The following is a 23165-nucleotide window of genomic DNA, read 5'->3' on the forward strand; positions in this document are numbered from 1 at the left end:
GACGAATGAGCGTGTCGTTCTCACTGGTTAATACATATGTGTATAAACTTAACGAAAGAAGTGAGAGACATTGAAGAGAGGAGAGATGGGGATAAAATGATGAGAGTAGAAATTAATGTTTCCAGAGAAGTCTCTAGCATATGTTTTTTGTAACTTTCTGTATGTGGTATGAGTTTAAAATTATCGTCATTCGTAATCAGCCTTCATAGCGATAGGTTCGTCACCGTCCGTAGTGACGTATAAAGAATTGTACTTAGTCTGTAATATTATGTAGTGAAAGTATAGTTTAGAGTGAAATATACGTGTAAAGTAATAAATGTTGAGTAGTGTCAGGAAATAAAGTGTTTGATGTGTAATGTGTTATGTGTGTATTACATAACTTCCGAACTGGCACAGTGACGCTATCTGCGCAAGGGTAGTCCAACTAAATTTACGATTGGACACGGAAAAATCGGGTACGGACTAAAACCACGGAGGAACGCTATTTGGCAAGGGTCACAACACAAAAGGTTCTTTTGAAAATTTTCTCCAGAAATAGTCTTATTATCCAGTGTAGCGCATTCCTCTGTATTTGACTCCTAAAGTGCACAGACTCTGGATCTTAATATAAAAATTGATTCCGTCAGACACTAGTTACACTGTTACCAGTTATATTATACATAAATAATACATTTCTATGCATTGTAATCAATAAATATAACACGTATAGCATAAAATATAGTTAACCCTTAAATGCATAACGCTGTTTTAAAACAATATTACGCAAAACATCTCAAAATTATCACAGTAATGTATTGAAACTAGGAAACAATTTTCACAAAATTAAAAAAATATATTTGCACCTTTGAGGGTAATATGACTCCCATGTTTGGAAATAAAGTAAAATGTGATATCAATTGATACAAAAAATATCTATTGCACATTTTTAAAAGACCTATTATGTACAACAATAATGTTGCCAAAAACGGAACCCATTTGTTGCCAAAATCTTAGTGTACCGAAAAGGGAGCATGCAAAAATCGGAACGTGCCAAAAACGGAATCTTACTGTACTATCATTGAACAGCCTCCAAGAAACATAAAAAACACATATCGTCAATACTTCCTCCATTCCATTACACGTTGAAAAACCTTGTCAATACGCTCCAGTATTGACAAAACAACTGAACGTGTAAGGACCGCTAATACGGAACACAAACAAGATCAAACATTCTTTACTAGTATATATGATGATTGACTTTCGTAGCCATATATTTTTCCAATCATGATAACTGGCCAACAACATTTCGATCCGCCTCAAATTGTTTAAAATCACAGTATTTTCAAATCGATTGGAATTTCTGAAACGGGCAAGATCAGTTGAGTTTGAATCTAATATTAATAGTAGACCCCATGTTATATAATACTTTCAGAGAAAATTGGTTAAATCTCACGGTATAAAGATACTTTCCTAAGATTAAAATTTGAAAAATGTTACATGGTTAATTTTACGAAGATGCGAATTTTAATCCAGGTCGCAATTCTATGATTGTGAGTATTGTGTGAATTATATTAGAATTTAAACTAAACTGTTCTCATTAGGGCCAGACCCAAAAAAAAAGGGGAAAGCCTTCAGACAGCACAGAAAAGCTATTAGGAAAACTTGGAGTCTCAAACCGAATTACATCTTTGAGTTTATATAAAAAATTGTATGTTTAATAATGTTCTTGTGTGGTGACAGATGGAAGAAGTGATGACAATCCTGTAAAAGCTTAGCTATCTGCTGAGAATGGTGTTCATTGCGATAACTGGGGCACTTACGACACAGAACTGCGTAGAACTGAAGAACTTATAAATACTATCAATTTGGACAGTCTTCGGCTATATTTTCCAAGCAACTGGATTTTTGCAAAGATTCTAGGGGAATTCTATTGTGCTTCGGAAAGTAAACATTGAATAGTAGCTTATTACTGAAAGAGAAGCACATACCACAGAGAACAGACGTCCATCTTTAGCGTTCAACTTGTGTAAAAATAACTAACGTTGTCGAAGCTAATTGGGATATCTCCACCCGGTGCGTTACTGTCGTCATGTTTTTAGTGACCGAGTTCGATAGATTGAAAATCGAATTGTAATGTCTGAAGATATTTAGGTTTGAAGAAAACCATTTTTGTTGTAAAAATCACTTTCAACTGTCCAAACAAAAGGTTCTTTTGAAAATTTTCTCCAGAAATAGTCTTATTATCCAGTGTAGCGCATTCCTCTGTATTTGACTCCTAAAGTGCACAGACTCTGGATCTTAATATAAAAATTGATTCCGTCAGACACTAGTTACACTGTTACCAGTTATATTATACATAAATAATACATTTCTATGCATTGTAATCAATAAATATAACACGTATAGCATAAAATATAGTTAACCCTTAAATGCATAACGCTGTTTTAAAACAATATTACGCAAAACATCTCAAAATTATCACAGTAATGTATTGAAACTAGGAAACAATTTTCACAAAATTAAAAAAATATATTTGCACCTTTGAGGGTAATATGACTCCCATGTTTGGAAATAAAGTAAAATGTGATATCAATTGATACAAAAAATATCTATTGCACATTTTTAAAAGACCTATTATGTACAACAATAATGTTGCCAAAAACGGAACCCATTTGTTGCCAAAATCTTAGTGTACCGAAAAGGGAGCATGCAAAAATCGGAACGTGCCAAAAACGGAATCTTACTGTACTATCATTGAACAGCCTCCAAGAAACATAAAAAACACATATCGTCAATACTTCCTCCATTCCATTACACGTTGAAAAACCTTGTCAATACGCTCCAGTATTGACAAAACAACTGAACGTGTAAGGACCGCTAATACGGAACACAAACAAGATCAAACATTCTTTACTAGTATATATGATGATTGACAGCAGAAATAACAAAAAGCGCCACAAAAAGCATAAGCAATCAAAACATCGGGAAAACAATATTTTGAACAGATGGATAAATCGTCGTACCCGGAACATCACGTTCCAAATCCATTCTTGACCGCTCATCATTCCGAATTAGATCCACATGACATCACTGTGAACAGCCTAGTGAAAGAAACCGATTCCACGCACCCCGGCTTGGCCACAAAGTCAACTTACTGTACTATCATACTACAAATTATGCAAAACATCAAACTGTCTTGAAAACAAAAACTTTAAAGTCTGTTAATGATTAGCGGCTCTTAAGCGTTCAATAATCCATCGTGGTATAACAAAGTTGGATTGATGATGTGCATCAAAAATATTGAACGCGTAAAGTCCGCTATTCATTTATACCTATGTGGAATATGAATGATATACAAAGGGACAATCTGCTCGCTTAGCAAGTTACAAACACGCACATGCACTCGACTGACACTACACCACTCCATCGATACAAAACACCGCGGCAGCGTCAATGCAAACAATCGCAAGCACCGCTCCCGCTCGCATGCGGTGGGAATTGAATCGATTTTCGATTTAGGCGAACATAGATCGCGATCCAAATTTTTGAGGAAGAATCGCATTGCCGAACGGATCCGATCATCATTGTTCGCATACAATTCCGAACATGTATCGGAAAGAACCTAAATCGCAGCGATCCAAGGTGAGCGTAAGAGAGAAAAAATACGAACATGTGAGATACCATATTCACTTGGCTTTGGCCGATCGGGCGCTCAACAGATGTACACTCATAAACAAGAAAAACAGAATAAAGCATCGGAGGTAGGTGAGTGCGCATGAGCCTTGAGGGAGCGTAAAACGATGCGATTCTTCCTATCCTTGTCAGGAGCTGCGATTTCATTTCAACGCTTTTTTGTGAAAAGGGTGATACTTACAAATGTAAACATAAGGGTTTTTTCATACATGCGAATGAGGGTTTTGAAACGCAACAAATTAACCAAAAAAATTTGATTCTACGATATTGCTTTCTTAAACTACAGCAAAAAATACAACGGGCGAAACTGTATTTTTGTTTATTTATTTAAAGTTTCGCCCTCCACGCTCCATGCAAACAAACAGGGCGATACTTTTTTTGCTAGCAGTTTAGAGGCGAAACTGTTATTTTCGTATTTTTTTTAGGATTATCAAGCTGTAAATAGTAACAACGATCTCTATTGAAAAAACACGGACGAAATCGGTGGTGTAGAACGGTAGTTATTGTAAAAAAACGTAAGGGCGATACTTCAATGCTGATAGGTGGAACCGAAAAAGTAAACAATCGCCAAAGGGGCGATACTATCATTTTGTCAATTTCAATAGCAAAAACAAATTTTAATTTAATAATTTCAAATACTTTATGAAGTTTTGGGTTTCGATCACAGAATCATGCAAGCTAGGATGTCAAAAAAACACAATAGTTCTTAAATAGGAAATAAAACCAAGTCTGGAAATATTCACTGTTGATTTTCTTTGAATGGTATCACTGCTAGTATCGCCCTTTTCAAGAAAAAGCGTTGATTTCTTAGTTCTCAGTCGCGTTGGAAATTTGAGTAAAATATAAACTTCAAATCGATTAAAAAAAATCGTTTTTTTTTGTTTCAGTACAATATATAACCCCTTTAGGAAAATTCAGTTTTCCCACCACAATATAGATATTTTATTAACAGAGCATTAACAATAATTCGTTGGTATGTCTATTTTATGGGCCATTTTTTCGCTTTCCCATTGATTTGGTTTGAGATTTCTAGCACTGATGTTGTCCTATGCTGATTTGAGCGATTCTCTGAGTCCTGCCACTATCCCATGTAGTATGTGTTATCAAAAACATCGCGAAGCATCAAGTTCTAAATGCTCTCAAACGATATAATATCCGAAGAGAGTGATAAGAGTTATAAGAAATGTCTCATCACACTGTTAGGTGGATTAAAAACGTTTTTTCATGAAATTCCACTCTGCAGCGGACTAATGAGCGAAACAAGTTTGTTTACAAAAAACTCTTTCGCACTTTTAACGAATTAACATTGATTTTATGGATATGAGTACCTTATCTGGTTCCGTCTTGATTGTTTCCAATATTTACCGTTTGACATCGTTTACAAAATATTTAAAAACCATCAATCTGCTATTGAATACTTTACGCTTCCACCAATCTGCTATTGAATACTTTGACTTCGATGTTTGCTGAGAGGTGTCTTCTATTTGTTTCCGTGGGGACGGCCACTTCTTCAAATGAGCTAAAGGACGACGATACGTTACGCCTTCTTCATTGGCGACAGTGATATCACAGAGAACAGACGTCCATCTTCAGCATTCAACTTGTGTAAAATCTCGAACGATTTCGAAGGTAGTTTGGATATCTAAACCAGGTGTGCTACTGTCGTCATGTTTTTTGTGGCTGAGTGCGACAGAATCGACAGCGGTTATTCCTCTACCCAGTCAAACTAGTCCGGAACCGATTCGGACTTCCAGCATGAATTCCAGCTCAAACTAGATTCCATGCTGAATCCATCCAGAATTTCGAACCGGTTCCGGAATCGATTTGACGGATAGTTGGGATAGGTTGGTATGGCGGCGCTAGTGTTTTTCGTACATTAATTCAAATGTTTACACACGTTTTTTAAATATTTTTGTTCGATCATGGATGTCTGTTCTCTGTGGTGATATCATTTCCAGTTTTCTTTAGTACTTTGAATTTCTCAAGTTTAAAGTTTGCTTCTAATTTTCCCGATTCGTCGCTTTTTAACATAACCACGTCTCCTACCTCTATTTCGGATCCCTTCTTGTATTATACATATATTCGTAATCTTTAACGGCTTTTCGTCAATCTCCATTGACAGCTTTAGCAATTCTCAAGGCTCGTAAAACGCCTTGATTGTGCCGTTCAACAAGACCGTTCAGTTGCGGCCAGTATGGAATAGTCTTAATGAGTTTAATATTTTTCGAAATGCAGTAGAGCGAAAACGCTCCGGAAGCAAATGGGGGCCCATTATCACTTCTCATCGTTTCCGGATATGATTGCTCTGCAAACACACTTTCCAAAGCTTCGATGGTCTTCTGTGCTGTAGTTCCTTTCAATTCGATAACCTTTGTGAAACGACTATAATAATCAATAATGACCAAGAACGTAGCGCACTCTTTGGCAGAAAAGAAGTCAATCGCTATTTCCTGCCCTTCGTTGCGTGGATTCTGGAGCTTCCATTCAACTCACTGCAGCACCGCCAGCGCATTGCTGTATGAATTCTCCAACGTTACGATCCATGTATGGCCACCATACTTTCTCTTGAAGATTTCGACGCATTGTTACGATACCTGGATGGCCGCGGTGAGCAATTTCTAAAGCTCTCTGGCGCAATTTCTTGTGTTTGTATTGCTTTCATGACTGCCGACATAGTTTCGTCGATAGCCGTTTCAGTTTTTATCTCATGAAGCGTGATGGCATTGGGTACTTCGCCAATCGAACACAAGTAGTGCTCTGTAGTTTCATCGAATGGGATTTCTGAACCAGTACACAAACGAGAGCAAACATCCGATATGTTGGTACACCCTGGGATATGCTGAACCGTAAAGTTGTAAGGTTGAAGGCGTAAGGCCCAGCCATCAGCCCTGGAGCATGATCGTTTTCCGTGTTGATGTTTTCCTCCATATATGTACTCCAGCGTCTTATGATCTGTGAATATTACGAACTTTGTTCCGAACAAATACGGATAAAACTTTTCAACAGCCCATACAACTGCCAATGCCTCTCGTTGGCTTTCTGGGTAAAATCTTTCCGCTTTCTTCAAACCCTTCGATGCAGAACTTACGATTCGTGCTGTATTTGAACTATTTTTTGCATCAAAATCGCTACGAGGCCTCCCGGCGACGCATCGACAAATAATACAGTTTGATTCGCTGGATCAAAGAATCCCAATCTTCGGACATTGTTCGATATTTCATGACGCAAATCATCGAACGCTGCTTGTTGAGATTCAAAATTAGTTACGTCTCCCCTGATGAATTGACGCAATGGCTCTGTCCTTGTTGAAAAATCCGGTATGAAATGCCCGATGAAATTTACCAATCCAAGGAAACTTCGAACCTCTTCTTTTGTCTCAGGGCGCCTAAAGTTTTTTATCGCATCAATCTTTTCTTCCGACGGACTGATACCGGCTGCGCTTACCTCGTAACCCAATATCTCGAGTTTCTTTACTCAAAACACACATTTCTCCTTATTGAGCATCGCATTATTGTCGTCGAGCACTGCAAGGACTTCTCGCAATCGAGCATCATGTTCTTGCCGATTTCTTCCGGAGACAACTACGTCATCAATGTAAACTATTATTCCTTCGATCCCTGCAAGCATTTCCATCATAAACCGCTGAAAGATCTCAGGGGCACAATTAATGCCAAACATCAATCTTTTAAATCGCATGAGGCCGCGGCCACCTTGCGCCAAAAGAATGTAACCGATAGGTTCCAATTTACAACTTGTGTGCTCCACCACAAGTCAACACAAACCCCGATGTACCCTATCGTACTCGGTTGAAAGGTTCCCTCTCTTTTTATGCTCTTGCGGTCTCTCGCTCTCATAAGATATAAATGAGCGAACTGACAGCATCTTGTGAGTGCCGGGTGTATTGGATAAGAGCAGTGTCGTATCCTCTATTCAGACCGGTGCGTTCTCGCGCTACAGAATGTGCTCGATTATAGCAGTGTGACAACTGAGGTGTTCGCGTCACTCCACCGATGGAGCCACTAGCGTCATGGTTGCCAAACTGAATGGACCTGCCAAATCTACATTTGTCGTAGATATTCGGATGTGTTCGGTCTTTCTCGCAATTTCTACGCACATAAATAGCTTGGCTCGGCTGAAATCGATCTCTTTCGTTCCGTGGCTTATTACCAGTTTCGTAGTGCGCGACGGTGATTAAATTTGTTTAATTAGGTTAGCAAAGTGTGGCTAAAAACGTGGTGTGGATTGTGATAATGAGAGTCAGTAATTATTGTTTAATTTTAGGGAGGAGTAGCTGACTCTTAGTACAATTGAAACGTTCTAAACAAGATTGTTCTTAAAAAAAAACTTTAACGATAGGTTCGTTTGGCGAAAAATCAGTTTAGTAAACTTTTTGTTAATTATTAAAATGTTACCCCACAGATACAAACACGTTAAAATTTAATAGATATAACTAAAATACGCGCATCAAGTGTTCAGGATACGTCCAAGAAAAAGGTAAAATTATACTGAATAAAAATACGGAAATATATGTAGAGGTTTAGATTAGCGTGACGTTGCCGGTACTGATATTCTCGGTATAGGTCCAGCCTGGGCCTTTTTCTTTTTGTTCATTTGGAACAGTGTTCCAAAGTATCATCCACAGACTCGACTACCAATAAAACCTCGATCGTCACCCGCCAGGTGGGGATCGAGTAAGCACGGATCGACAGAAGAAATCACGGGTTAAAGCGAATAGCCGCCATTGCAGCAATATTTCGGCGTTGGAAAGCGGTATTCCACCAGAAAAACCGCGCGCTGAAGCGAATAGCCGCCATTGCAGCAATATTTCGGCGTTGGAAAGCGGTATTCCACCAGAAAAACAGCGTGCTGACGCGAATAACCGCCATTGCAGAACCGTTGCAGAAGGTACACTACCGTCAGCAGTCGTCTAGTACAGCGTTCAAGCTTGCATCATCCGGAGCTCCGGATGGGTATTGTGCCCCTTACAACAGCATTCAACATCAGGAACAACAGTGACTGTTCGCCGAAGGAAAGAGATTTGCCCGGTCGACCGGGAAACAAACGGACAACAGCATTGCCGGATTAAACAGGTACCTGTGTAACGTCACGGAGAAATTATGGTGTGTATACAATTGTAAATATAGAGTATAGGGATAGAAAAGTACAAATAGGTAATAGTAATAGATACAAGCCATAAAATTAGGATAGGTTTATATGAGTATAATTACAGAGATAGATGATAGTTTTAGGGAATAAATTCAGAATCCACACAATGTTAACGTTGCTTTTTCGATTCGTGCTATAAAGAGCATTCACCCCTCAGCTGGTATTAGTCCGCTGTAAATCGATCGATTTTAGGAGCTTTTGAGCACCCCTCGGTAGCGAGAAAATTTTGGCAATCTGAAGAGTGAAAGCATTGTCGGAGTTGGTACGAACTTTCTCTATCGGGCCTGCTCTCTCTCGGAGTACCTTTGTGGGTGAGTGTGTGATTCGGTCTGCGTAGCGGTAAAACGACCCTGTGAATCTTCGCGGGTGGGTGAGCCCCACACACCGCGGTAAACACGCAAGAGTGTATCAATTGGCGCCCAACTAAAGTGCTTGCGCAACCGAGTTTGAAATTTTCTTCCGCTCCCAGTAGGGGGAAGAAAAATCTTTTCCGATTTTGTAAATTAAGCATCGTTCTCCTAACGAACGAGTTTTGATAAAGTTAATCCTAGGCAGGGTTACAGGAAATGGATTTGGAATTTAATTTACTATACAAAAACCTTCTGGTGCACCATTTGGAACGACCAGAAATTGAGTATGAACTTTGCATACGGGCTGTGCAATTTGAGCAGACAGACAGTCGATCGGCTTTGCAGAGGAGGTTGAGGGATCGGCTAAGAGAAGAAAGGGAAAAACAGGTAGTAGATATTGAGTTTTGGAGGTGTGACAGAAGCTTAGATGATGAAATTAAAATTATCGATGAGCAGTTGGAGTCGATTAGAAACTACTTGGAGGGTAGGGTTCGGTATGAAGGTATAAAGGACAGTTTGAAAACTCGGTTAGTCCACTACTTTTCCAGGGCTAGACGAGCTCAGGAAGTTGCAGAGCGGGAAGAAGAGTTATTGGACTTAGACAAAATACTGGGAATCACTCGGAAAATGATGAATATTTATTTTTCACCATTTTCTCCAGTAAACTCTATTCGCGAGGAAGTGGTTCACCAAATTGCGAAGACTTTATCGAATCTGAACGTTACCTCTCCTTCCCATTCGAGGTCGAATATTACGAAAAACACTACTGGTCAGCATTCTCGTTCAGAAAATGTTGAACCCGATGATGAGCCGGTAGAGTCAGAAGGGGATGAACAACAGGCAAGATCTTCAGAAGCTTCGGGGCGGAGAAAACTAAAATCGGTGCGCGATCGTAATTTTGAAAGTAAACGCTACAATCATCCATTCGCGAATTGGTATCCTTACGCGTGTCCATTTCCTCCGGTTCCGTACGGCTGGAATCCACAATACCCTACCGCGAACGATCAATGCGAAGAAAAATTCATTAGGAAATTTTCATTAGAATCGAAGAAAGGTGGTAAACCTATACCGCAAAACGAATCGTCGGACACAGTTACGAATGAAGAACTTAGCACATCAGAGTCAGAATCGGGTCGATCGGTAGAAAGAAAACATTCTAGAGCGCGTCGCCATCATTATCAAAGAAGAAGACCGGTTTCCGAATGGAACCTAAAATACGATGGAAAAGATAACGGTCAAGGGCTCATGAAATTTATTAAAGAAATCGAGTAGCGAGAAAATTTTGGCAATCTGAAGAGTGAAAGCATTGTCGGAGTTGGTACGAACTTTCTCTATCGGGCCTGCTCTCTCTCGGAGTACCTTTGTGGGTGAGTGTGTGATTCGGTCTGCGTAGCGGTAAAACGACCCTGTGAATCTTCGCGGGTGGGTGAGCCCCACACACCGCGGTAAACACGCAAGAGTGTATCAATTGGCGCCCAACTAAAGTGCTTGCGCAACCGAGTTTGAAATTTTCTTCCGCTCCCAGTAGGGGGAAGAAAAATCTTTTCCGATTTTGTAAATTAAGCATCGTTCTCCTAACGAACGAGTTTTGATAAAGTTAATCCTAGGCAGGGTTACAGGAAATGGATTTGGAATTTAATTTACTATACAAAAACCTTCTGGTGCACCATTTGGAACGACCAGAAATTGAGTATGAACTTTGCATACGGGCTGTGTAATTTGAGCAGACAGACAGTCGATCGGCTTTGCAGAGGAGGTTGAGGGATCGGCTAAGAGAAGAAAGGGAAAAACAGGTAGTAGATATTGAGTTTTGGAGGTGTGACAGAAGCGTAGATGATGAAATTAAAATTATCGATGAGCAGTTGGAGTCGATTAGAAACTACTTGGAGGGTAGGGTTCGGTATGAAGGTATAAAGGACAGTTTGAAAACTCGGTTAGTCCACTACTTTTCCAGGGCTAGACGAGCTCAGGAAGTTGCAGAGCGGGAAGAAGAGTTATTGGACTTAGACAAAATACTGGGAATCACTCGGAAAATGATGAATATTTATTTTTCACCATTTTCTCCAGTAAACTCTATTCGCGAGGAAGTGGTTCACCAAATTGCGAAGACTTTATCGAATCTGAACGTTACCTCTCCTTCCCATTCGAGGTCGAATATTACGAAAAACACTACTGGTCAGCATTCTCGTTCAGAAAATGTTGAACCCGATGATGAGCCGGTAGAGTCAGAAGGGGATGAACAACAGGCAAGATCTTCAGAAGCTTCGGGGCGGAGAAAACTAAAATCGGTGCGCGATCGTAATTTTGAAAGTAAACGCTACAATCATCCATTCGCGAATTGGTATCCTTACGCGTGTCCATTTCCTCCGGTTCCGTATGGCTGGAATCCACAATACCCTACCGCGAACGATCAATGCGAAGAAAAATTCATTAGGAAATTTTCATTAGAATCGAAGAAAGGTGGTAAGCCTATACCGCAAAACGAATCGTCGGACACAGTTACGAATGAAGAACTTAGCACATCAGAGTCAGAATCGGGTCGATCGGTAGAAAGAAAACATTCTAGAGCGCGTCGCCATCATTATCAAAGAAGAAGACCGGTTTCCGAATGGAACCTAAAATACGATGGAAAAGATAACGGTCAAGGGCTCATGAAATTTATTAAAGAAATCGAATTCTTCGCGAAATCAGAAAAAGTCCCCGATAAAGAACTTTTCCGTTCCGCGATTTACCTTTTTAAAGACCAAGCCAAGTCCTGGTACATGGCAGGGGTCGAAAATGAAGACTTCATGAATTGGAAGGAACTCGTACACGAATTGAAACGAGAATTCCTTAGTCCTGATCATGACCACGTCAATGAAATCCGCGCAATCTCGCGCAAGCAAGGCCCCAAAGAGCGATTTCAAGACTATTTATCGGAAATTCAAAAGATTTTCAATTCATTAACTAAGCCCATTTCAGAGAGTAAGAAATTCGAGATAGTGTATCGTAACTTACGGTCCGATTACAAAGGACATGCGGTCGCGTTTAATATTGATAATCTCGCGGATCTGAAAAAGTTTGGTCGGCAACTCGATGCGACCTTTTGGTATAAATACTCGGGTAATACAAACGAGCCAAACCCCACGCGGAATCGATCCCAAGTTAACGAGGTAGCCGTCGGTAGCAAACACAAGCAAAAACCCCTCGCGGTCGACGAGAAGAAAGCTTTCAAGTCGAGAAACTTTTATCGATCTCAGAAAACAGAAGCGTCTGACGAGGAGCCGTCAGTTAAGAAATCGCAGGGCGAACCATCTAATATCGCGAACCAGAATAGCAAAAAAAATGAAGATTCGAGAGGGATGAAGGTCTTGCTGGAGAATTATGTCCCCCCGAAGGACGGTATATGCTTTAATTGTCGTCTGAAAGGTCATCATCAATCAGAATGCAGGATACCTAAACACAAGTTTTGCTATAGGTGTGGGTTTCATGATGTTGATACAAAAACCTGCCCGTGGTGTGAAAAAAACTCACGAGAGACAGCTTGAAGGGGCAAGTCTGTCCTAACGATTTACAAAAACCTCAAACCTTTGATTTGTCTCAATATGGCTACCGTCAGTTCAATGATGCTGAATATTTCCAATTATCTCAGACGCAGCTAGAAGAATTATTCATTCATCTCAATGAAGATGAACGCCCTTTTGCAAAAGTAACTATTTATGACATCCCCGTGATTGGTTTATTGGACAGTGGGGCACATCGCAGCATATTGGGAGTCGGGGCCAAAAACTTAATAAAACAATGCAAATTAAAAATTAACCCTTCGGATGTAGAATTAGTTACAGCCAGTGGACAAAAATTACACACGGCAGGATGTGTAGATCTGCCAATGACCTTTAATGGGACGACCAAATTAATATCGACTTTAGTAGTTCCCGAACTTAAGAGACGCTTGATTTTGGGCACGGATTTTTGGAAATCATTCCACATAGTGCCTTCCATTCGATCGGAGTATGTAGACGAAATAGAGCTTGCTTCGGAGTTCGACGAGCTTACTGAATCTCAGTTACACAAACTCGACCAAGTGAAGCAACAATTCAAAGCAGCGGAGGAAGGGCAATTGGATACGACGCCTCTTATTACTCATCGCATCGAACTGACAGACGAAGCCAGAAAGAACCCACCAGTACGCATAAACCCCTTTCCAACATCACCCAAACGTCAGGAACAAATTAATAAAGAACTCGATAAGATGCTAGAAGCAGGCATTATTGAGAGATCGTATAGCGATTGGACTCTGCGTTTGGTCCCAGTCGATAAACCTGATGATACCGTCCGCTTGTGCTTAGATGCGCGCAAATTAAACGAGCGAACGATCCGGGATTCTTATCCATTGCCCCACGCCGATCGTATACTGAGTCGACTCGGTCCATGCAAGTACATTTCGACAATTGATTTGTCGAAGGCGTTCCTTCAAATTCCACTTCATCCTAAGTCGAAAAAGTACACTGCATTTTCTGTGTTAAGCAGGGGATTATTCCAGTTCACCCGGATGCCCTTCGGCTTGGTAAACAGCCCGGCAACATTGTCCAGGCTGATGGATCGAGTGTTGGGCGCAGGTGAGCTGGAACCCAAAGTTTTTGTATATCTTGATGATATAATCATCGTAAGCGATACGTTCGAGGAACACCTCATGTTATTGCGCGAGGTGGCCTCACGACTCCGCAGGGCAAACCTATCCATTAATTTACAAAAATCTAAATTTTGTGTTCAGGAAGTTCCCTATTTGGGATATATCTTGTCCCGTAGTGGGATACGACCGAACCCTGACCGCGTAGAAGCGATTGTGAACTTTGAACGTCCCCGCACTCTTCGAGCCGTACGTAGATTTCTGGGGATGTGCAATTATTATCGTAGGTTCATATCCAACTATAGCCAGGCCGTCCTCCCTCTTACAGACCTACTGAAAGATAAACCCAAGCAGGTGCGCTGGAATGAGCTTGCGGAAAAAGCCTTTATTAACATTAAGGAACGATTAATTACTGCCCCAATATTAACGAACCCTGAATTCAGTAAGCCGTTTGATATTCACTGCGATGCGAGCGATACCGCTATCGCAGCTGTATTAACGCAAAACTACGATGGGGTAGACAAACCGATTGCATATTATTCGCAAAAATTGAGCGGGGCACAACAGCGCTACTTTGCGACTGAAAAAGAAGCACTAGCTGTCCTTAACTCAATCGAAAAATTTCGGGGCTACTTAGAAGGTACTGCGTTCACGGTTTATACGGATGCCTCTGCCCTTACGTATATTCTGCGGAGCAGCTGGCGTACTTCTTCGAGACTGTGTCGGTGGAGCATAGAACTCCAAAGACATGATATGGTCATCAAACATCGTCGAGGAATCGACAATGTAATACCAGATGCCTTATCCCGGGCCGTAGAAGTCCTGACACTCGACGCAAATAACCCCGACTGGTACCACAGTATGTTTACACGCGTTCAAGAAGACCCAGAGAGATACAAAGATTTTCGGATCGATCAAGGCATTCTCCGCAAACTGGTATCTACCAAAGAAGATACGGTAGATTACCGATTCGAGTGGAAGGCGTGCATTCCTTCGGACGTCATTGAAACACTTCTGAAAGAAGAGCATGATGATACCTTGCATTTAGCGGTAGATAAAACGCTGTCTCGCATGAGAAAAAAATATTACTGGCCCAGAATGTCGGAGGATGTCCGCACTTACATTCAGAAATGTTCCATCTGCAAACAAAATAAACCCTCAAATCACTCGCAACATCCCGAAATGGGTTTGCAAAGAATAACGAACAAGCCATTCCAAATAATAGCGTTAGATTTCATCCAATCCCTCCCCAGAAGCAAACATGGCAATTCACATTTGCTCGTAATAATGGACCTATTTTCCAAATATTGTCTATTATTCCCTCTTCGTCGGATTTTCGCTCCCCAAGTTTGCCAAATAGTGGAAGAGAACTGGTTTCGTAGATATTCCACTCCAGAGTACATTATCACTGATAATGCTACTACCTTTCTTTCGCACCAGTTCAAAAGTCTGTTAGAAAGATACCGTACCCAGCATTGGACCAATTCTCGCCATCACTCTCAATCAAATCCAGTCGAGCGTCTGAATCGGACTATTAATGCCTGCATAAGGACTTACGTTCGTAACGACCAAAAATTGTGGGACACTCGCGTGTCGGAAATAGAGCACGTTCTGAACAATTCACCGCATAGTGTCACGGGGTTTAGTCCGTACAGGGTTCTTTTCGGACATGAAATTGTTCAAAAGGGTGATGAACACAAAATGGATAGGGATGAGGAGGAGGTGTCAGAGGAAGATAGGTTAGGAAGAAAAAAGGAAATTGATAAATCTATTTATGACATTGTATACAAAAATCTGCGAAAGCATTATGAGAAAAATAAGAATTATTATAATTTACGGAGCAAAGTCAAAGCTCCATCGTATACGGTTGGTCAAAATGTTCTAAAAAGGAACTTCCGCCAATCATCTGTTCCTCAAAATTACAATGCCAAGCTAGGTCCATTGTATACGCCATGCACAGTACGAGCCCGTATTGGAACGAGTTCCTACGAGCTGGCCGACAAAACCGGAAAATTACTCGGGGTGTTCTCAGCAGCTGATATGAAACCCGACGTATCCTAAAATGAACAAGAGAGAAATCAGAATAGCTGAATACATAAAATAAGCATAGTAGATGTATGAAATCAGAATCTTATCTCAGGGTAGCCTTGGTATAGCTGCGGCCGAAGTTATACTAGGAAAAATAGCGGTAAACACAAGTCAAATGAGTCGTGCAACCAAACACTCCAAAACTATTACCGATATCGATATGTACTTACCTCCTTTCCGTAAACCCAAAACGGCTCGATTTTTTTGAATTTCTTCCTGCAAATTCCAATGCAACCGATTATTCAAACAAAACCTATTAGTGGAATAAGGAGTTTGCTCAAAAGTGCGCACTTTTCTTCGGAAACTTTCGGAAAAAGGACCTGTTGAGGGAACTAATATCATAGGTAAACAAACATGGACAGTCGATAAACGTCAGAGTAATATGGGATTACGAGCGACCTTATCTGTCTTTCACTCATGAGTGAACGAGTATCGTGGAAACTGAGTTGAATGGAGGGCTGCAACTCAGGTAGTTTTGAAATAAGTCAAAATTAACCTGATGTTAAGAAATCCCAGTTTTTGAATATAATTTTAAAGGTCTCCTCGTCCTTCAAAATGCTTGAACTTACAATCATTTTGAACTCGGACGGTGGGGTAATGTAACCGATAGGTTCCAATTTACAACTTGTGTGCTCCACCACAAGTCAACACAAACCCCGATGTACCCTATCGTACTCGGTTGAAAGGTTCCCTCTCTTTTTATGCTCTTGCGGTCTCTCGCTCTCATAAGATATAAATGAGCGAACTGACAGCATCTTGTGAGTGCCGGGTGTATTGGATAAGAGCAGTGTCGTATCCTCTATTCAGACCGGTGCGTTCTCGCGCTACAGAATGTGCTCGATTATAGCAGTGTGACAACTGAGGTGTTCTCGTCACTCCACCGATGGAGCCACTAGCGTCATGGTTGCCAAACTGAATGGACCTGCCAAATCTACATTTGTCGTAGATATTCGGATGTGTTCGGTCTTTCTCGCAATTTCTACGCACATAAATAGCTTGGCTCGGCTGAAATCGATCTCTTTCGTTCCGTGGCTTATTACCAGTTTCGTAGTGCGCGACGGTGATTAAATTTGTTTAATTAGGTTAGCAAAGTGTGGCTAAAAACGTGGTGTGGATTGTGATAATGAGAGTCAGTAATTATTGTTTAATTTTAGGGAGGAGTAGCTGACTCTTAGTACAATTGAAACGTTCTAAACAAGATTGTTCTTAAAAAAAAACTTTAACGATAGGTTCGTTTGGCGAAAAATCAGTTTAGTAAACTTTTTGTTAATTATTAAAATGTTACCCCACAGATACAAACACGTTAAAATTTAATAGATATAACTAAAATACGCGCATCAAGTGTTCAGGATACGTCCAAGAAAAAGGTAAAATTATACTGAATAAAAATACGGAAATATATGTAGAGGTTTAGATTAGCGTGACGTTGCCGGTACTGATATTCTCGGTATAGGTCCAGCCTGGGCCTTTTTCTTTTTGTTCATTTGGAACAGTGTTCCAAAGTATCATCCACAGACTCGACTACCAATAAAACCTCGATCGTCACCCGCCAGGTGGGGATCGAGTAAGCACGGATCGACAGAAGAAATCACGGGTTAAAGCGAATAGCCGCCATTGCAGCAATATTTCGGCGTTGGAAAGCGGTATTCCACCAGAAAAACCGCGCGCTGAAGCGAATAGCCGCCATTGCAGCAATATTTCGGCGTTGGAAAGCGGTATTCCACCAGAAAAACAGCGTGCTGACGCGAATAACCGCCATTGCAGAACCGTTGCAGAAGGTACACTACCGTCAGCAGTCGTCTAGTACAGCGTTCAAGCTTGCATCATCCGGAGCTCCGGATGGGTATTGTGCCCCTTACAACAGCATTCAACATCAGGAACAACAGTGACTGTTCGCCGAAGGAAAGAGATTTGCCCGGTCGACCGGGAAACAAACGGACAACAGCATTGCCGGATTAAACAGGTACCTGTGTAACGTCACGGAGAAATTATGGTGTGTATACAATTGTAAATATAGAGTATAGGGATAGAAAAGTACAAATAGGTAATAGTAATAGATACAAGCCATAAAATTAGGATAGGTTTATATGAGTATAATTACAGAGATAGATGATAGTTTTAGGGAATAAATTCAGAATCCACACAATGTTAACGTTGCTTTTTCGATTCGTGCTATAAAGAGCATTCACCCCTCAGCTGGTATTAGTCCGCTGTAAATCGATCGATTTTAGGAGCTTTTGAGGACCCCTCGGTAGCGAGAAAATTTTGGCAATCTGAAGAGTGAAAGCATTGTCGGAGTTGGTACGAACTTTCTCTATCGGGCCTGCTCTCTCTCGGAGTACCTTTGTGGGTGAGTGTGTGATTCGGTCTGCGTAGCGGTAAAACGACCCTGTGAATCTTCGCGGGTGGGTGAGCCCCACACACCGCGGTAAACACGCAAGAGTGTATCAAGAAGTAGGAGTTTGTCATGCTGAGAATCGATTTTCCTGAGCTCCAGAATTAGTTCAAACGCTCTGTACCATTCCCATTCACGTCGCATGTCAGAGGGCCCTACTGAATCGTTGAACGGCTCCAGTGGCCAGTCCTTGTCTCATTAGAGAATTTCCCATCAACAATAATAAAATTCGAAGATAACTAAACTATTTTCAAGATTTTTTGCACTAACATTCTCTTCAGATCGCTCAGTCATGAGCAACCCCAACATCGCCAGGTTATTGGCGTACAACTACTATGGCGATTTTTGTCTTGGTTTATGTATCCCTTTTATGAAATAGCAATATTCGTCTGTGCTACGAAAATCGATTAAAGCTTTACTTCCCACTAAGACGTCCAAAAAATTGTTTCAAAATCGTTCAACACGGGTCAAACGATGGACGTTTGTTGAACGGTTTGGACGTTGTCCAAATTGGTCCAACGAACGTCCTTCATTGGACGATTTTGAAACCATGAGCAACCCCAACATCGCCAGGTTATTGGCGTACAACTACTATGGCGATTTTTGTCTTGGTTTATGTATCCCTTTTATGAAATAGCAATATTCGTCTGTGCTACGAAAATCGATTAAAGCTTTACTTCCCACTAAGACGTCCAAAAAATTGTTTCAAAATCGTTCAACACGGGTCAAACGATGGACGTTTGTTGAACGGTTATTTGGACGTTGTCCAAATTGGTCCAACGAACGTCCTTCATTGGACGATTTTGAAACCAACCGTTCTTAGAGGGTTGCTTGCGTTTCGGTCATCAATCGGTTTTGCATCCCTTTTGCCTCTAACGATACCCTCTAAGAACGGTTGGTTTCAAAATCGCCCAATGAAGGACGTTCGTTGGACCAATTTGGACGACGTACAAATAACCGTTCAACAAACGTCCATCGTTGAACCCGTGTTGAACGATTTTGAAACAATTTTGTGGACGTCTTAGTGGGTATGGATCTCAACCGGTCGCAATATCTTCCACACATACATATACATGCGCTCAACCGGTCTCGCATAATTCTCGTTTATACGTCGGGCGCTGCGGTCTTCAACCGGTCTTGCATTTTTTTTATATATGTTGCGAAGCGCTTCAGCCTTTGACTGGTCTCGCTCTTCCACATGCAGGTAAAATATAGTGCGGAGGTTCTCTAAACAGCCGTTCATCTTTGTTTTCGGTTTACACATAAATACACGCATCGTTCGTTAACCGAATCGACCAGCCTCTTATGTGTTAGTGAGCGCTACGGTCTTCAACCGGACTCGCATTTTCCATTAAAATATCACTATCCATTTTTTTTTATTTTATCAAGCGCTATGGTCACAAACCAATTTTGAATTTAGAAAGCATCGATCGCCATTTTGCTCATCGGGGACAGAAAAAATTCTTTCGCTGATTTCGGCAAAGTTGATTGCATTTGGTAGGATAAAAAGGACACTTTTTTCCGTTACCATGTAGTAACGGAAAAAAGTGTCCTTTTGATCCTACCAACTTGCCAATTTGTAGAATCTCTACGTATTACCATTCCCGGTTTCCGTGGGTACTCCGGGTTGCTCGGTTACCTAACGCTTGGCGCGGTTCGCTATCGTTTGCTCTAGTCCTCGCGAAGGTTCGTTCGTACCCTCTAAGAACGGTTGGTTTCAAAATCGTCCAATGAAGGACGTTCGTTGGACCAATTTGGACAACGTCCAAATAACCGTTCAACAAACGTCCATCGTTGGACCCGTGTTGAACGATTTTGAAACAAATTTTTGGACGTCTCAGTGGGTAACTAGAGCTTCCATTTCCCGACGGTTTTCAGCTTCCCGGGATTCGGGAAATAAATAATAAATTTCCCGGGAAATCCCGGAATCCCGGGAATACAGAAGAAAAAGGTGAATGTTTCTCTTGAAAAAAAAAGAATAAATTGAAAAAATTTCAAACCCGTTTGATTGCATGTATATCTGCCCTAAAGCAGTTGTCAGAAGATGGCGATTTGGTGGCCTACACATCATTCAATCATTTGATAACTCGTCAATAAGTTTACGCAAAACTTTTACTTGGGCTATATGTATAGCCTAAATTTTGGTAATTACGATTACGATTGGGACGATATACTAAACGCAGCTGCTGGAGTTACTGTCCAAAATTGAAATTCGTTTTTCTGATACGATGGAATGTGAGTAATTTAATGCAAAGCACCTTCTTTGGTAATCTTGAATTAAAAAATTGAGCTGCTTCAGGGTAGTGTGCAGTTACTTCCGATCAAAAGAGGAAAGTTTATACATGGAGTCCATTTCCGTCACAGTAGGATCAGCATCATTTCGAATTAAGTGTGAATCAAAATCAAGCAGATAATGGACGAACTGTGCAGCGATGGATGAAGCCTATTATCGATTTCATGTTACGGGCAAGTATGTGGATTGCTTGATCGTATCCCTTCAAAATCCTGCCTGTAGCCTTGAAAGCATTCAGAGTTTGGATGCGCATGATATTGGACAGATACAACGTTATGTATTTCTTTTCATACATCAAAAAATTTACAGATATTACAGTTTCAGAATAAAAAATAAGACGAAATATGCATTCGATGAACCGACCAAATATTTCTGCAGACGTTCCAAAAACATTCCTTATTTTAAATAGCGTTTGCGTTAAGCATGATATCACTACAAACCATCCCAAGTTTTGAAACAAACACACATCGATTTTTTAAGAAAGTAACGCAATTTCCATTACTAATTTGATTGCAAGCCCTTTCATTCAAGATCTAACTATTAAAATAAACTATTAAAAGAATTGTTAAAAATCTGATCAATCGATTCATCGGTGGCAGAGATATCGTGCGCATCACTAAAGCTACTGTAAGGAAATGGTTCGATATAAAGGCCGGCAAATTAATCCATTTTGAATGAAAATTTGAATGAATGCAACATTCGTTAGCAGTGTTTTGAGTATGGCGTGGACTATATACCTAAAAAAATCACGAAAACATATCAGTGAGCCTAAAGATATATAGTCCATTGATCTGCAAATCAGTTGGAAAAGCACAATCTGCATTCACTACTCACTCCAAATGTTTGCCAGTAAAGATGTTTCCTACAGAAATTCATTTGGAGAATCTAAGTCTTATGGAATAAATTAAAAATCTTTTTTTCCAGGGATTCCCGAATCCCGGGAATGAGAAAACACAATTTCCCGGGAATCGGGAATCCCGGGAATTCCAAAAATCCCGGGATGGAAGCTCTAAATCGTAACTGCCTTACAGAAGCTCACGCACTCCTCTCCCTATTTCACATCGCTCTCTCTTTCTCTGTCTCACTTGCACATTTATTGTACAGGGGTGAATTTAGTATAGCAGGAAATCGCTTCTAGGGTAAATTAATTTATTAAACTCTAACAACTGAATATGTCCTAACATTATTTACTTTATATATCTAATTTTTATATTGAGATCGCTATCTTCGTACAATAGACAAAACCTTTATTTCGCATTTACTATTGCGATTTCTGTTCAATGTACAGCGATTCCCAAAAGTTAACAAACTTGAACATAAATCTCATCGAATTTTTTTTCTATCCTTCATGAAACTGTCAATCAGGATTCTCAATCGAGATCAAATCAAATGATTGAATATCTAATCGAGTTTGATCAAATATAAAGTTAAAACAAGATGTTAACGAGCAAAAAGGTTGATTCAAGATTACATCAAGCATACTTTAGAATGAGTGAAGAAAAAAAAGAAGAAACAAATATATCTGTGATAGAAAAAAAACTGTTTCACTTTCCAAGGAGTTATTTATTTACAAAAAAAATGTTTTTGGAATAATGCTTCTTAGCCAATAGGCCCGTGCGAATCTAGTAACATTAATAAAAATTTAATAACTCTCTGGCGATTTTAGATCGCAATGTAGTTTTCTACAAAGTTGTACACAATGAAATTGTCCATCAGATTCTCACTTTTGGTAATATTTGTATGTCTAAAGTACTACCTAGGGGCAAAAATGTGAACGAGTTTCATTGAAAACCCTATGTTTTCAAACAAAAAAACTTTAAAATAAAAAGTTGTTCTGGAGCCCCCAACAGAATATTTTAATTTTATTTTCAAGTAATAGGGAAAAGCTCATTCTATCACATGCTGAAGTTTTTGCGTGGCCGATTTTTTTCGCATAAAATTGTTCTACCAAATACACCATGATGTGCTAAGTATGGGGGTCCGCAGGATTCTGTTATCAATCCAAATGTAATTCGCCTATACTGTCCGTAATCGCAGAAGCGAGACGAAAAAATAAATTTTCGTTATCAGGTATCGCAAGCCATTATTTCGCTACCTTAACCTCCACTTCTCCCAACTGTTAGCATTCACGATCACTTAAGCTCACACCTATTTGATACAGCACATTGGAAATAAGAATCAAATGTGATGCCGACACTTGTTTTGGTGCCTGTGGCACAGACTAACAGACATACACTCGAAAACAATGGTTCGCTCACTTTAACGGTTATTTTAAATATGTCTGTAGTTGGGACTGTAGCCACATTTGCAATTATGGCGCCACTGACATATGAACAAGCATATGGGGGATAGACCACTAGTGAAAAATTGTTCCCAAACATGAGGGGTAACCCACCAGCAAATGAGTGTTTGGAACCATGAATAACAGGTGCAGCTAGTGTTCTGGGAAAATTGTCGGATTGATGCTTTTGAGGGAATTGTTATGTCTGTTAGTCTGTGCCTGTGGTTCACATTATGGCTAAATAACTTATGAATTCTGCTCTAAATTAAGGTAACCAGATGTTTGCGGGTCGAACTCAAGGATCCCATTAA

The 23165-nt window shown here is 40.3% G+C and overlaps 1 protein-coding gene and 1 long non-coding RNA gene across 2 annotated transcripts in view; one reads left to right on the forward strand and one right to left on the reverse strand.

Moving 5' to 3' along the window:
* LOC131682749 (protein yellow) overlaps nt 1-23165 on the forward strand; it is a 112645-nt gene that overhangs the window by 57662 nt on the left and 31818 nt on the right. The gene's annotated exons all lie outside the window — the stretch shown is intronic.
* On the reverse strand, nt 15565-16474 carry LOC131682754 (uncharacterized). The gene is made up of 2 exons (XR_009304141.1): nt 16056-16474; nt 15565-15854 (listed from the first exon to the last, which is right to left on the reverse strand). It is a non-coding gene; the product is annotated as an uncharacterized LOC131682754 (long non-coding RNA).

The sequence above is a fragment of the Topomyia yanbarensis genome, chromosome 2, assembly GCF_030247195.1.
Source record: "Topomyia yanbarensis strain Yona2022 chromosome 2, ASM3024719v1, whole genome shotgun sequence".
NCBI lineage: Eukaryota > Metazoa > Arthropoda > Insecta > Diptera > Culicidae > Topomyia > Topomyia yanbarensis.